This window comes from Oryzias latipes, chromosome 3 (assembly GCF_053564925.1).
Source record: "Oryzias latipes strain Hd-rR chromosome 3, Olatipes_Hd-rR_3.1".
NCBI classification, from domain to species: domain Eukaryota; kingdom Metazoa; phylum Chordata; class Actinopteri; order Beloniformes; family Adrianichthyidae; genus Oryzias; species Oryzias latipes.
In genome coordinates this window covers 10,080,232-10,097,385 of record NC_136239.1, presented here as the reverse complement: position 1 = coordinate 10,097,385, position 17,154 = coordinate 10,080,232, and the positions used below count along the sequence as shown (strand labels likewise).

General features: G+C 37.8%; 1 long non-coding RNA gene across 1 annotated transcript; it reads left to right on the top strand.

Moving 5' to 3' along the window:
- The first annotated feature begins 5,544 nt into the window (after positions 1 to 5,544).
- Positions 5,545 to 16,526, top strand: LOC144991162 (uncharacterized). Its single transcript, XR_013655099.1, has 2 exons — positions 5,545 to 5,978; positions 8,981 to 16,526. It is a non-coding gene; the product is annotated as an uncharacterized LOC144991162 (long non-coding RNA).
- The last annotated feature ends 628 nt before the right edge of the window (positions 16,527 to 17,154 follow it).

Here is a 17,154-nt window from a genome sequence, read left to right as displayed (position 1 = left end):
TTGCTTAGAGCTCTAAATATAAAAAAAATGCTTTTCTATCACCTAGACACAGATGGAGAACCATATCAACTGGATTAATAACAGGGTGGCATGTTTAGACAACATGAAGCTGTCCATCACATTTTTGACCTAAACATGTAAACACATCCTTGGCTCTGCGGTTAGGAAATGGTATTTGGGAATCTCTTTATACCAGGAGCCAGCCTGGCCATTGGAACATCGCCACAGTGCCCATCCAGACTGGGACAGCAACGGGGTCCACTTCAGAGCCGTGAGCTGCTGTGTTTAACTCCAGCTGTCCCAGCAAGGTAGACAACTGCAGCAACATCCACTGACCAAGCTGACAAGCCCTGGCAGAAAAGATCCCCACAAGAAAAACACTGGCTCAGGCAGGCTGGTCAAAAAAAAATAGTTTTGCCATTGTCTTGCAGCTCGCAGATCAAGTGGTTTAGTTTTCCAGTAATGTCAGTCAAGAATGCAAGTTCAGATTCACAATGTTCATATTCACCATATTCAACAGACATCTCCTCCAATAGCACCTTAAAAATCCTGTGCTGTTTTGCTTTGCAGCTGAGGTTGTTTACGATTTTCAGAATAAGAGTCATTATATGTCCAGAGCCAATCACTTCTGCACATAAGGCCTGCTGGTGAATGACGCAGCAGTAATGCAGACATTTTGGAAAGTCTGGGTCAGCTTTACAGTGAGTGATGAAACCTGTTTGTCTATTGATCATAGCAGGAGTCCCATCTGCAGTCACTGCTACCAGCTTTTCTAATTGTACCTTTTTCTGCACAAAAACTCCTTCACCGTGTTATACATTTCAACTCCTCTTGTAGTTGTCTGTTAGGGCAGATGTGTCAGGAGTTCTTCTCTTGTGGAAACCAAAAGCTATGCTGTACTGTTGCCGTCCACAGACTCATCACACTGGACGTTAACCACCTGCACTTTGCAAGATCCCGGTCCAGCTAATTGGCCAAGTTATCAGACATAGCTGACACTCATCTATATGCAAAAGTCTTTGTCCCTTAAGGCAACAGATTACAGCCCCCCCCCCCCCAGGCTGCTGTCGTATTAACAATAGCTTGGAGCTCCAGAATGGACAAGAAAAAACGACGAGAATGGCTCGAGCAGGGCGTTGCTCACGGGGCGGTCGCTCGTGCCATGCGGTCGCACGTGCTCGGGCCCGCTAAATGCTACTTGTAGCTTTAATTATTATTATTATTCTTCCGACTTTTCCGTCGCCTTTTTGAGGCCTTTAACATACCCCAAAACTCACCAAATTTTGTATACACATCAGGAGTCGCGAAAAATTTCATATTTTATAGGAGAACGGCATAGGTAAACAAAAATGGCTCGATAGCGCCACCTGCAAAATTTGTTATCGCGAGCACCTCCATATGCTTTATAGTACAAACCTGATTTTAACAGGGCATGTTCATCAGATAGAAACCTACAAAAAAGTCTCTTGGGACCAAGCTGTCAGTCGCACAGGAAGTCTGATATTTTGATGACAATATGTCATTTTTGCTGTATTTTGGTCATTTGCAGGCCTCGCTCTAGAACGAACTCCTCCTAGAGATTTGAGAGTAATGACTCCAAACTTTGGTTTTGTAAACTAGACACATGTCCGATGTTAAATTGCAAAGCTTTTAAGTTTTTATGGATGTTTGTGACCATGGCGGCGCGTCAAAATTGGAGGTCGTTTCGAAAACACGCCATGAAAAGAAAAATGGCCATTACTCAGCCATGCATAATCCAATCTGATCCAAAATTGATATGCATGATTGTAGTCTGACTCTGAACACATCTGCAGTGAAAAAAATCTGGAAAAAGTGTAGCGCCACCTGCTGGCAAGAGGAAATGAACTGTTTTACTTGGAGCATCACTACTCCGAGTAGGATGAGCCGACACACTTGAAAATGACGTCCACCTGTTGAAAAGCCATTGAAGTTTACTCTGATAAAAAAACATAACTTTCAATGCGGGGGTGTGGTCGTGACAGAGCGGCAAAGTTGGGCATCTCGCTATGCACACAAAAGTTGCTCTCACGTGCCCATTCCTTGTCCAATCTCACTGAAATTCAATGGATATGATGAAGCTTCTATTCTGAACCCATGGATATGACAATCTTGGACGAGCTCTATAGCGCCACCTAGTTATTGCATTGGGCACATTCTGCCCTGTATTTTCTCTTTGCTTTGTCCGATGTGCATGAAATTAAAACTGGAGATACTCAGAAGGGTCCTCTCTCATCATGTAAAGTTTCATGGGTGTACACCTGACGGTGCCTGCGTAACAGGAAGTGGTCGATTATGTGCACCCAAATAATAGAAATTTATTATAAATCAGCCGTTTGTCTCAGGAAGCTGAGATTTCAGAATTAGATGCCTTTAATAACCTCCAGCTTTGATATGTAACACTATAGGGTCTACGAGAAACTTCATCACTTGATTTTTTTAATGAAATTTTGGACTGAACAAAGATTTTTAGCATAAATTCTGTTTAGGTTATCAGCACCAAGAATTCAACTTTCATAGGCATTTATGTGCTACTGCTTCCTAAAAAAATTCAGAATTATTGAAGTTACAGGTGAACTTTTAGACATCATTTCATCCAAAAAGGTCAGAAAACGTCTTTTTAGGCAAAACTGCAAACACCTATTTTTTTGCATAACTTATCTTTCAAATATCAGCACAAAAAAAATAAAAACGGTAGGGATCTGTGTTTGCTGCCTTCCATATTTTTTTCAGACTTAAAAGTGTAACAGATGATTTATAAAAAATCCTTTTTCATCCAAAAACCTGTGTTAAATCTGTCTAGACTCCAAAGAAACATTTTTTTATGGTAACTTATGTTTCAACAATTGACACCAATTTTCACAGACCTATAGCTAAACATGTCCCATAGCTACCTGAATATTTTCATAGATATAAAATGAACTGGTCATTCTAACATCTGGCATTCTAACATCTAACATCTTACATGTCAAAGCCTCTCTCAGCCTGGCTCTGCTGAAGGAGTCGTGTTACAACCCCGCCCCCTCCTGCTGGGACCCCTGCTATGTAAATTAGCAAGCAGTGAACAGAGAGATGAGGAGTAAGAATGGCCATTATTCAGGCATGCATAATCCAAAGACAGCCAGTTAAACACTGAAAGACATATTTTTTCGGTATGTCTTTCATACATCTTTAGTATTAAAAACTCTCCAAGATGAATGTGCCTGACTCCACCTGCAGGTGGATCACAGACTTCCTGACGGACAGACAGCAGTATGTGAGGCTGGGGAAGCTCGTCTCAGATACTCGGACCACAAGCACCGGATCCCCCCAGGGCTGTGTCCTTTCACCCCTGTTACTCTCCCTGTACACAAACAGCTGCACAGCTGGTCACCTGTCTGTCAAACTCCTGAAGTTTCCTGGCAGAAAAGATCCCCTCAAGAAACACTGCAGGCTGTTCCATAAATAAAATATAGTTTTGCCATTGCCTTGCAGCTCGAAGTTCAAGTGATTTAGTTTTTCAGTAATTTCAGTCAAAAATGCAAGTTCAGATTCACCAAATTCAAATTCACCATATTCAGCAGACATCTCCTCCAATAGCACCTTGAAAATCCTGTGCTGTTTTGGTTTGCCGCTGAGGTGTTGATTTTCACAATAGGAGTCATCATGTGTCCAGAGCCAATCACTTGTGCACATAAGGCCTGCTGGTGAATGACGCAGCAGTAATGCAGACATTTTGGAAAGTCTGGGTCAGCTTTACAGTGAGTGATGAAACCTGTTTGTCTATTGATCATAGCAGGAGCCCCGTCTGCAGTCACTGCTACCAGCTTTACTAATGGTACTTTTTCTGCACAAAAACTCCTTCACCGTGTTATACATTTCAACTCCTCTTTCAATTGTCTGTAAGGGCAGTTGTGTTTTGAAAAATTTTTTAGACTTCTTTATATTTATAGATATGAAGATTTCTCAACTTAAATAAAGCAGCCGATTGAACTTCTAAGAAAAGTCCACCAGAGAGAGTCAAAGGGATTACAATTCGGCCTCTAGGTAGCAGGTGACCGTTAAGTATTTATGCTGTAAAAGATTTTGTTGTTCTTTGACAAAGTTCACATGCAGCAGGCTTCCCCCACCAGCAAAGCATCATGGGAAGTATGACGTCACAACCCCTGAATAGCAAACGTTTCTTGTGAGATGTATCTAACAGAATCACCCACAAAACATTTTTTTGAACACAGACATAACACAAAGAAGACAACACACCACCACTTTGGGATTGGAATGTAATTTTATTAGATTTTAACCCTTGGGATCAAACTAAAAACGGAGCTGTCTGATTGGTCCATGGGAGAACTCATGCCAATGGGGCACAAACCCAACAGCTACAATATTCCCTAACGGACTAATGATCAATAAAATAATTACTATAAAATGTTCTACACATACATACGGAACTAAACGAAGTAGAACTTCTATTATTTCATGAAAGCAATAACATGTAATCAATCTACTTCATCAAATACGAACGATAAAATGCATGATGGGAAAAACCACAAGTCAAGCAGCTGGTCAAGCCATTGAAGACAGGGCATTTTCGTCTGAGTCCCCCCTCTGCTCGACCCCTGCTGGACGACTGGAGAATCACACCCCACAGAGAATTTCGCTGAAGCTTGCCGAATTTGAGCAAATCAGTTATTTTCAGAACTTTCTCATTTCCTCTGCACTTCGATCTTCGACGCTCCTGACCAGCAAGGAAGACTACAGGACCGCCAGTGAGAAGAACTCGACCTGGCCAGACGCACTGCGCCGAGGACGCCTTCAATTTGACTCGAGGTTTGTCACGACCATTATGAATTTTCCCGCGACTTGTAAACGAACCATTACTTTAATCGACCATCGACACTTTTTTAAATCGCCACAACGACTACACACCTTCTGATTATCAATTTTATTGAATAAAAAACCGTAAAAGTTGCTTAAAATTGATTAGACGAACGCAAATAATTTGACCTTTTACTTCGTTGAACCGGAAGTGATGGCGGGCATTTTGTTTCGAACGTAATTTTAAAAAGACTTTTCAAAGCAAACCAACCGACGAATTTTCTTTTTAAACGGACACAAATGTACAAAATGAGATGTAGAATCGATACTGGTCGACAAACAACAAGTTTCTATCAGTTTCAGAGATCGTTTTTTTTGTAGTCTATCCACCATCTTTGTAGTTCTCAATTAAATATTCGAATGTAGTTTTTACGGTTTTTAAACCACATTAACCAGTGAAACTCCTTTCTAATTGATCAAATACATAGCAGTTCACATATAATACATTTTGAACGCGTGCCGACCCGTGAGTATTTCCACTGAAGATCAGTTCCAACCTATTTTGTACTTTTTAGGTTTTAAGTTAAATTTTCAGTGTTTAATAATTTCATAGGACACATGTTAAATTTATTTGTGTATAAATGTTTTCATATAATCTATAAGTGTGGCAGCCAGTATGAATATATTTGCAGGAACACACACAGATATTAAAATGGCTGCTTGGCCTCCTGTTCGCTTTAGGATTGATAACGTTATTATTAGTTTATAAATGTTTTTATGGTCTTGGGCCTTCATATTTGTCTGATATGATTTTAATGTATGATCCCCTGTGGACCCTGAGGTCCTCTGATACAGGCCTTTTGGTTATCCCAAAAGTTAAAACACACGGCAAGGCCTCATTCAGTTTTAATGGACCTCCTCTATGGATTAGCCTCCCAGAGAGCATCTACCATTTCATGTCTATTAAAGTTTGTTTATGTATTTATTTTTGTTTGAATTAAATGTTTTTCCTTTTACATTTTTATTTGTAACTCCAGAGTTTTCCTCTGAGGGATCTTCCACACCAGTGACTAAACCTTTGTCTGGACAACAGAGAGAGGAGCTGTTTGCTGGTTTTTCCAGAGAACGTTGTGTTTTGTAAGCCATTAAAGAGTTTGGTAAAGGTAAGTTAAATTTGCAGTGTTTAATAATCTATTATAGCAGTGATCCCCAACCTTGTTTCAATAAACTTGATTGCACATTTTTTAAGTTAACGGACAGGTCTTTGAGATGTTGGTGGAGGATTACTGTAGCAACGCCACGCAGAAGGAGGAACAGATGTGTGACAACACACACCCCAGCTTTAATTTTGACACCCATGGATAGAACATTGCATGGCTCATCATCCTCCCCCCTTCTGCCGCTCATGGTGCAAAAAAGAAAAATGTAGCTTTCTTTTCTGGAAGTGGAAGGCTCCTCTTCTGTCTCCTGGCTGGGCCTTTTCACCTATGCAAAAAAAACTTTCCAAAGACGTTTGTTTTTTACTCATTTTGCTAGCTCCTGGGTTTTATTTTAGCGATAATTTATCACGTGACTGAGAGGAGCACCTTGGTCTGTGTTACTATGGAAGCGATTCTGTAGCATTAATAAAAAGCAAAGTCAAAACCAGAAATGCCTTTTAATTTTCAAAATGAAGCTGCATTTTTTGACTCAAAAATAAAATGAAAAAGCCATCCACCAAAATGCTTTTTCATTTCCTTCTTCAACACTGATTATTCTGTCACTTAATTAAAATTAAAATGGTATTTGACATTTCATTTTCAAGACGTTCTATGGTAAATGTGTAGCATAATTCATTTAGAAATGTCTAATTTGACATTTAAAATGGATTAATAGAAATGCTTTTTATTTTCAAAGTGAAGCTGCATTTTTTGACTCAAAATTAAAAAGAAAAAGCAATACTTCAAAATGCTTTATCATTTTATACTGCAACACAGCTTTTTTGTCACTTAATTAAAATGATAAAGAAAATGGTATTTGACATTTCATTTAAAAAAAGGTGCATGATAAATGTGTAGCATAATTCATTTAGAAATGTCTAATTTGACAATAAAAATGGTTTAACAGAAATGCTTTTTAATTTTGAAAATGTAGCTGCATCAAATGCCTCAAAATTCAAATATAAAAGCAATATTTCAAAATGCTTTTTCATTTTATACTTCAAACCGCTTATTCTGTGTCATAATTAAAATGAAAATGCAAAGAGGGGATTGCATTTGCATTTTAACATCCACCCTGCAAAACTTGGAGCAATATTCATTTCTTAAAAGCATTAGCAGAGGGGAGGCGGGGCGATGACGTCACTGCTTTCTCCGTGTGTCCGCCTGCTGACAGACACACGCACCAGGAGCAGACTGTTAGTGGCAGAGAAGAGGGTTTTGTGATGGTTGTGAACTTCTGATGAGTTTGCACAGCTTCTCAGGACTAACTAGCAGCATGTCCGTCTTCTGCGGTCCTCCTCCTGACGCACGCAGACAAGCTTTTTATCTTCGGACCGCCAGCTGCCTTTTCATAGCGGAGCGCGAAGCTCCGATCGCTGAAGGCGGAAATGCTGCTACGATGATCCGAGAAACCATCATATGAATTTGTGTTTCCAGTGCTGTCCAGAACAAAATAAAAACTGATGTAATTCTCACATATTTACAAATTTATTTGCAGCTAAATTTGCTGTTTGACAGCTGGAGCTCCATCAACAGACAGATTTCTCCATGCTAAACGGTTGCTGGTTGGACCAAAAACACTCACTCAGCGTGAAGCTGCAGGAGACTATCTTCATAATGTGCTTTTATTACTGTTATGATTATTATTTAAGGCCTGCTCTGCTCGATCATATGTTTGTAAATCCGTGCGGTCAGACGACGCTGAAGAAGTTGGGTTGGGATTCACAGCTTCTGATTCACGAGGGAGCTAAAGGAACATTCTGCTGCATTTCTCGCATTAAGATCCAGGAATCCAGGTTTGAGCAGGCCAGGTCCAGCGGTTTGTGAACAGGACCCAGTTTTAGGTGATCTTAATGCGAACACAGACACACCAGGTCTCTCAGCGACAGCGGCCGTACACACGGAGAAAGCAGTGACGTCATCGTCCCGCCCCCCCTCTGCTAATGTGTTTAAGAAATGAATATTGCTCCAAGTTTTGCAGGGTGGATGTTAAAATGCAATCCCCTCTTTGCATTTTCGTTTTAATTATGACACAGAATAGGCGGATTGAAGTATAAAATGAAAAAGCATTTTGAAATATTGTTTTTATATTTGAATTTTGAGGCATTTGATGCAGCTACATTTTCAAAATTAAAAAGCATTTCTGTTAATCCATTTTAATTGTCAAATTAGACATTTCTAAATGAATTTTGCTAGACATTTACCGTGGACCTTTTTTAAAATGAAATGTCAAACACCATTTTCTTTATCATTTTGATTAAGTGACAGAATAAGCTGTGTTGAGGAAGGAAATAAAGCATTTTGAAGTATTGCTTTTTCTTTTTAATTTTGAGTCAAAAAATGCAGCTTCATTTTGAAAATCAGAAAAGCATTTCTATTAATCCATTTTAAAGGTCAAATTAAACATTTCTAAATGAATTATGCTACACATTTACAAGAGAACGACTTGAAAATGAAATGTCAAATACCATTTTCATTTTAATTTAGTGACAGAATAAGCTTTGAGGAAGGAAAAGAAAGCATTTTGGGGGATTGTTTTTTCATTTTATTTTTGAGTCAACAAAATGCAGCTTCTTTTTGAAAATGAAAAAAGCATTTCTGGTTTTAACTTTGCTTTTTATTAATGCTACAGAATCGCTTCCATACATTACTGGTGACATAGACGGGTGTGACAGTCACACAGAGAATCGGGCATCTTTTCAAAATAAAACATCTTTCAGATTCAGATATAAATAAACCGGAAGTAAAGTAAGTTATTTATTATTTGCGGCCCGGGGGTTGGGGACCACTGTATTATAGGACACATGTTACATTTATTTGTGTATAACTATTTTCCAATAGTCTGAATATTTAATTTTATGTTTTTGATTATTTGTCTGTGTGGTATAAATGTATTGCTTTATGTATACATAATAGAAATGAGAATTTTATTTTAATGGTGGTTTCATTTTTTTATTTTTTTTTAGATGCCACGAAAGAAGGGATTTAATATGCGTCGCACCAAAGTGTGTAAGGTTCAGGAAGAAGGTAAAACTTCTGGTTGTGTTTGTCTGGAGCAAATACAGAGGCCTTTGATTTCTGGAATGAAAGTAAGATTGACAAATTCAAGTGATAGTACAACATCGCTTACATGTTGTGTTGTGGCTGCAATCAACCATGTTGTTGCTCCAGTGTGTACATGGAGGGACGCTGATGTTGATAATATTAGAAATGAAGGTGTGCAGTTGGTTTGTTCATTTAATGGAAGTGATGGATGTGTGAACAATTCCGAAAAGTTATTCAAGGTTTCTGAAAAGCTCAGTGTGTTTGGAAGAATTTGGGATGTTGCTATCAATGAGCCTGTGTATTCTGGTGATTCAAAGAGTGAAGATTTTTCACTGTTGTATGAAATGATGCAGGAGCGACTGATGGAGGAAGATCTGTGTTTGTTGGATTTGCAGGGTTTCGTTTGTGCTGTCATTCATCACAAAGAGTATTTTGTTGTGGTTGATTGTGGTGCACGAGATTCATCTGGAATGTTTTCTAATATTGGAACATCTGTGGCTGTCTTCAACAGTTGCTTTAATGACTTGATGTTGCACATTTGGAACTTGAAAAAGTCTTTGAATGCAGAATGGTTTGGCATTAGTTCAATGTTTGTGAAAGAAGCTTCTTGGGACGGGTGTAATAATACATTTGGTTTGGGAGCAGAGGATGCACGTGTGAATCAGTCAGTTTTGGGCAAAAGACAGACTGGTTTTATAAAAGAACATGTTCAGGAGTTAAATGACAAAATTGTGGTTGGCGAAAAATGTAAAGTGTTAATGGAATGCAAAAATACATTGAAAATTGGAAAAAAGGGCAGTAATTTAAAAAAAAAATCATCTTCAGTGATTTTAAATGAAAACAATTGTAACATATTTGACACAGAACGTTGTGTAAGGGGATCTTTTCATCAAGGAGATCGGCAGCTTCAAAACAGAGGTGTGCAGTGCATGGCAATAGCCCTGGTGAGTATGGCTAAACACACGGATCGTAGTGTTTTTGAGTGGGAGGCAACAGACTTGGACCATGTTGTGTTTCTTGGTGATCAGCTTTACTCCTCGGTGTGTGAAAACAAAATCATCCCTGGAAATTTGAAGTTTTTGTCAGTACCTGATTTGCCCATGGATTCTGAAATTGATGGTAAATTATTTAAGTTTGAGTATGGTGAATACGTTTCTGGGATTGTTAATGTGAGTAATGGTAAATTTGTTGACAGTGGTGAAGTGATAACTCTTAAAAAGGGACTGGAGCACATGCTTGTCAAGTATAAAACATGTTTTTTGACCATAGGCAGTAGTACTTGTGCTGTTATTTCAGAAAACGGCCATTATGCTGTGGTGGATTCACATGCACGCAGTGGTACTGGAATGGCAGATGTAAATGGAAGAAGTATTATCATGTACCTTCCTAGTCTTAATGATTTATACAATTATATTTGTTGCTTGAGTATTTCACTTGCAGGGAAAGAAATGGCTTTTGAAATTGCATCCGTTGCTGTTACTGACAATGATCATAGTGAGAAAAATAAACAAAGTGTGCTTGAGAAGGATTGTAAAACTGGATTAAATACTGGGTCACAGTTTGGTTTCGGGTGCAGTTTAGATGTTCAAACTAGTCCCTTACCGTTGCATGAAAGTAACAGAAAGCGTAAGCTTTCTACTGTGCAACGTGAATCAAAGAAGACAAAATGGTATGATGCTAATGAAGCTAGTTTGGATGTTGAGTTTCTTGGTGATGTTTCATCAAAGAAACTTGAGTTTTACCCTGTTGATTTTGATGTTACACAAGCATTGTGTAAACAACTGAATGTGCATTGTGAAAACACTGCTTGTTCTAACCCTCTAGAGGTTGATATGTTGGGAATTCCATGTCAAACTGATCATATAGTAGCCGATGGCAATTGTTTTTTTAGGGCTGTGTCCAAAGTTATTAGTGGTACAGAGAAAAATCACATAAAGTTAAGACGTGCAGTTGTCACACATTTACAAAAGAATGTTGGAAATTATAGTTCTCTTTTGAGATCTGAAAATATGTCTGTGGATGAATATCTCAATGTTTCTAGAATGAGATTTTCTGGTAGTTGGGCTACAGAGGTTGAAATTCAAGCTACAGCTGACTACTTGGGTGTGAGTGTGTATACATTTCACAATGAACGTTGGTTGAAATATGCCTGTCAACGTAAGGCCATATCTAAACAAGGCATATATTTGCAAAATATAAATGAGTGTCATTATGAAGTTGTAACTTGCGTTGAAATTTTTCAGCAGCAGCGTTGTTTTGGGTTGTGTAAATCTATGGAAAAAAATAATTTGGGTCATAATATGAGGCAACGCAAAAGAGACTCAGAAATGCTGTCAGAAGGAGATTGCAAGAGTGTTAAACATGGCAGGTCTGAAGTTGGTGATTGTAATGAAGTTTTGTTTAGTGCATTGGTTAACAATGATCACCAAAACAGTGAAATTTATCAAAGTAACAATTTAGTTGAAAATGCTTTCAGTTTTTATCCATTGTCGTTTGAGAGTGCAGTTTTGTTGTCAAAACATATTGATTTAGATTTTGTGAAGCAGTATGAAGACATTCCAACTAATAATGTAACGCTTGGTTCTATTTGTAAGACAGAGGTCACATTAAATGATGGCAATAGTTTTTTTCGTGCTATTTCTCGAGTCATTAGTGGATCTGAAAATTGTCATAGAAGAGTTCGACTGGCTGTTGTTAAGTTTATGCTAAAGAACAGTGACATTCATATGAAGTTGCTGGAGAAAGGATATGCCACAGTGTCTGAGTACATTCAAAAGTCACGTATGAAATATGTTGGCAGTTTTGTATGTGAGATTGACATTCAAGCTACTTCAAATGTTTTGGGAGTAGAAATTTTTGTACACAATGGTAGCATATGGAGAAAGTATAACCCTGTAAATAAAATACTTGGAAATCAAGCAATTTATTTGCGAGAATGTGGTGAGAAATATTACGAGGTTGTTGTTTGTGTTCATTGTAGTGGTAAAATTGGGTGTGCCAATTGGTGTAAAAGCAATAGTATTTGTTCTGAGAAACCACATCTAAGATGTCGTTCTTTTCAACCACATAATGTTAGTTGTGATTCAGTTGGTGAATCTTCCTTTTCAAAGTATCTAAAAAAAAGGAGATCTTTTTACCACAAAATGCAATATCAAACAAGTGAACTGCATAAACAGAAGAAAAAAGATATGAGTAAAAGGAAATATGCATCTGATTCTTTGCGTAGATCCAGAGCATTAGAATTGAGTAAAAATAAATATAGGGAAAATGCTATGCATAAAATGTGGGTTAAAGAACGTAGTTCTGCAAAATACAGAACTGATTATTTACACAGACATCGTGTTAAAAATGGGAGTAAAAGCAAGTATAAATTTGATTTGTTACACAAACATAATGTTAAGGAAATGAGTAAAAGAAAATATCAGATTAATGTTACTCATAGAGAAAATGTTAAAGCACTGAGTTCTAGAAAATATCAGAGTAATGTTACTCATAGAGAAAATGTTAAAGCACTGAGTTCTAGAAAATATCAGAGTAATGTTACTCATAGAGAAAATGTTAAAGCACTGAGTTCTAGAAAATATCGTCAAGATCCTCACTTTAGGAAAAGTGTGTTGGATGGGATGAAATTGAAGCGACAATTGAATAAAAAACAGTTGGAAGAGTTTGATGTTGTTATGAAACAATTTTTGGATAAAGTTAAAGATGGACCTGGGTTTGTTTGTTGTGTATGTCATAGGTTGTTATTTGAACATCAAGTATTACATTGTAAAAAAGAGTCGTACAGTAATGCAGGACTTGGACTTATCGCTGATCAATGTATCACTTCTGATTATTTGCATATCTGCAATGCAAACTGCTCAAAAAATTGTGAATGGATGAAAACATCAAGAAGCAAATTGTGGATTTGTTACACGTGTCATGCTAAAATCAAAAAAGGTAAAGTACCAGCTGAAAGTGTTAAAAATAACTTAGAACTTGAACCTATACCAGCGGAATTGGCATGTTTAAATCAATTAGAACAACATCTAATAGCGTTACATATTCCATTTATGAAACTGTTAGCATTGCCCAAAGGTGGACAGAATGGCGTGCATGGACCTATTACTTGTGTTCCTGCAAATACTGAACAAACAACTTATTTGTTACCACGCATGTCTATTGAGGGTTCTCTTGTGCCTGTGAAATTAAAACGGAAGCTTACTTATAAAGGACATTATGAATATCAGTATGTTGATACGGAACGTGTTAAGCAGGCTTTACAGTTTTTACAAACCCATAATTATTATTATAACAACGTGAAATTTAATAATGATTGGATTAATGGTTTTTGTAAAGAAACATCTGATGTGGTAGAAAAAGATGTTGAATGCACTGCAAATGTTGACGATTCAAATGTTTTAGGAGATGAACTTCTGCATGATAGACAGCAGCATTGCATGTTCCAGGACACTTGTCTAATGCCAGTAGACATTGGTCAAGAGGCTTTGGATCAATATTTTGATCACATTTTGAATGTAGCTCCCGCTGAAGGCAATAGTCCGGTGAAGTTGTTGTCCGATATTACAAATGAGGCTAAGTGTTTTCCTGCGTTGTTTCCTAAGGGTGGACCAACATATCATGATGGAAGACAACATCCTTTAACTCTATCACGATATTTTAACAACAGGATTCTTAATGCTGATTGTCGTTTTGCACAAAATGTGGAATATATTTTTTTTGCCCAATATATGACAGAATTAGAAAAGGTCGTTTCAAATGTTTCGATTGCAGTAAGAAAAGGTAAGTATAATTTTAAAAATAAACGAGTAGTTATTGGAGAGTTGTTGAAAAGTGATGATTCTATTAAAAGGATGTTGGAATTTGATGATGGGTACCGATTTTTAAAACCAATTAGAGGTACGCCAGCTTTTTGGCAGGCGGCCCAGAAAGACCTCATGGCTTGTGTGAGGCAGCTTGGAATCCCCACATGGTTCTGTTCATTTTCTTCAGCTGATATGCGTTGGAAGAATTTACTTTCCTGCATTCTGAAGCATGAAGGTAGAACTGAAACTGTGGAGCAGTTGGAATGGGCAGACAGATGTGAGCTTTTGCGTTGTAATCCTGTCACTGCTGCTCGGATGTTTGATTTTCGTTGGCATTGTTTTCTGAAAGAGGTTCTTATGTCGCCTGCATGTCCTATAGGAAAAATTAAGGATTATTTTTATAGGGTGGAGTTTCAGCAACGAGGCTCACCACATCTTCATTGCCTGTTTTGGATAGAGGATGCACCTGTAATTGACAGAAATACAGATGCTGAAGTGATTGCATTTATTGATCGTTATGTGACTTGTGAGTTACCATCAAATATTGACTTACTGGAAATTGTAACATCTGTGCAAAAACACTCTGAAACACATGCGAAAACATGTAAAAAAAAAGGAACTGTGTGTCGTTTTAATTTTCCTAGACCACCTTCTGCGCGTACATTCATATCACGTAGCACAAGTGCTGAAGAGACACAGTCTTGTCAATGTGTGTTATCACAGAAAGAGTCTTGCAACTGTAAAGAAAATGCACAGACACCGCAATTGAAGAAAAAAGAGGCTTCTGCATTGATTGCACACATTAAAGCTGCTCTCTCAACTGATGGGCCAACTTATGACAATGTTGAGGATTTGTTTGAATCTGTTGGGTTAAACCAAAGCACATTTGAAACTGCATATAACTGTTGTGCTCGGAAAACCCATGTTGTGCTGAAACGTCAACTTAAAGAAGTTTGGATTAATCAATATAGCAAGCCACTGTTAAAATGCTGGAATGCTAATATGGATATACAGTTTGTTGTCGACGCATACGCATGTGTTGTGTACATCATTTCTTACATCTCTAAATCAGAGAAGGAAATGGGTTTATTATTGCAGTGTGCACAAAAGGAAGCAAGCAGGGATGGAAATGCTTCTGCCAAAGAGAGTCTAAAAACATTAGGCAGTACATATTTGCACAACAGAGATGTATCTGCTCAAGAAAGTGTTTATAGACTGACAAATGCACATTTGAAAGAGTGCTCTCGGAAAGTTGTGTTTCTTCCTGTTGGTGAAAATACTGTTAAAATGAGTTTACCGTTAAAAGTACTTAAAGAAAAAGCATCAAAGCATTCTGTTAGTACAGATGATATGTGGATGACAAGCATTGTGGATAGATATAAGAACAGACCTAAGAGTGATGATTTTCCTTCAATGTGTTTAGCAGTATTTGCTTCCGAATTTCGTGTGTTGTCAAAAAATGAAAGTGCTGCTAAGCGAATAAAGTTGAACAACAACACTGGATATGTTGTGAAAAGAACCCGCACACAACCTGCTGTTGTACGTTACGTTAAGTTCTCTGAAACAAAACAGCCTGAATTGTTTTATCAAAGCAATCTGCAGTTGTTCTTGCCATACTACAGCGATAGCCAGCTGAAACCTCAAGGTTTTGAAACGTATCAAGACTTTTTTCATAAGGGTACGATAAGACTTGGTGATTCAGGTCTGCAGTTGGTAAAGTCCGTGGTAACATTAAACAGAAGTAAATTTGAAATTGATGGTGATAAATTGGTTAATGCTCAGCAAGGGATAGATAATGCTGGTGTAGTTGAAGATGCCTGGTGTGAATTATGCCCTGAGCAAGAATTGGAAAGACTTGAGTGTCAAGAGTTGTTGCAGAACCAAAAAAGTGTCGATGATGAACAGGAATTTGATATTCCTGATTTAAGAGTTTCTGCTCAACATAGCCATTTCTTTCAACTGAATAACACAAAAATGCCTCGTAGTGATGGCTTGGCTTTAATTCGCTCTTTAAATGAAATTCAGATGGATATTTTTTACCAAGTGAGAAAATGGTGTGTGGAAAAGGTTTTGGGAAAAAAGCCAGAACCATTCCACCTGTTCATAACAGGAGGTGCAGGGACTGGTAAAACTCACCTAATTAAAGCAATACAATATGAATCAAATAGACTATTGTCTCCTCTTTGTCGTCATGTAGATGACATCTGTGTTTTGTTGACGGCTCCCACAGGAATTGCTGCGTTTAATGTACAAGCAAGTACTATACACAACACTTTTTGTATTGGTAAAGATGTCCGCTTACCTTACACACCACTGGGTGAGGAAAAATTAAATTCTTTACGTGCCATTTACAGCAGTTTACAGATTTTGATAATTGATGAAATATCCATGGTAGATCATAATTTATTAGCATATATTCATGGGCGTCTGAGGCAAATAAAGCAAACTGGTAACTCTGCATTGTTTGGAAATGTTTGTATTATTGCAGTTGGGGATTTCTTTCAATTACCTCCAGTGAGAGGAAAACCATTGTATGTAGAAAATGTGGGTATGGATCTTTGGTGTGGTGTGTTTGAAATTGTTTGCCTAGAAACCATTGTACGCCAAAAAGATCAGGAATTTGCCAAATTACTCGGCAGAGTTAGGACACGATGCAAAGGTACTGAAATGTTAAAAAGTGATATCCAACAATTGAAGTCACGTGAAACGGGAGAAGGCAGCTCTGCTTTACATATTTTCCCAACTAATGGTCAAGTAAATCAACATAATTTAACCCATCTACATTCATCCTGTCCAGAGTATGTAACTATTAAAGCTCAAGATTATGTAAATTGTAAGGAAACAGGTAGACAAGTGTTACTAAGTGGTAATAATTCAAATCATAACAATACTTGTTTAGCAGAAAGACTTCTTTTGGGGAAGAATGCACGTGTCATGCTCTGTAAAAATGTTGATGTGGCAGATGGTCTTGTCAATGGTGCATGTGGAATTGTGACTGATATTGTCTATAGAAACTCTGACTTTCCACAAATTGTTTTTGTGAATTTTGATAATAAAGACATTGGAAGACAACGGAAGAAACAGTATGAAAATAATCCAGGGCTTGTCTCAGGTTCTGTAGCCATTGTTCCAGAAGAGGAACGATTCACAGGAAGAGGTGGTCTGAGACGTCAGTTTCCTCTAAAACTTGCTTGGGCTTGTACTGTTCATAAAGTTCAGGGTCTTACCATTGATAATGTTGTTGTGTCTTTGAAAAAAACCTTTGCTCCTGGGCAGGCTTATGTTGCATT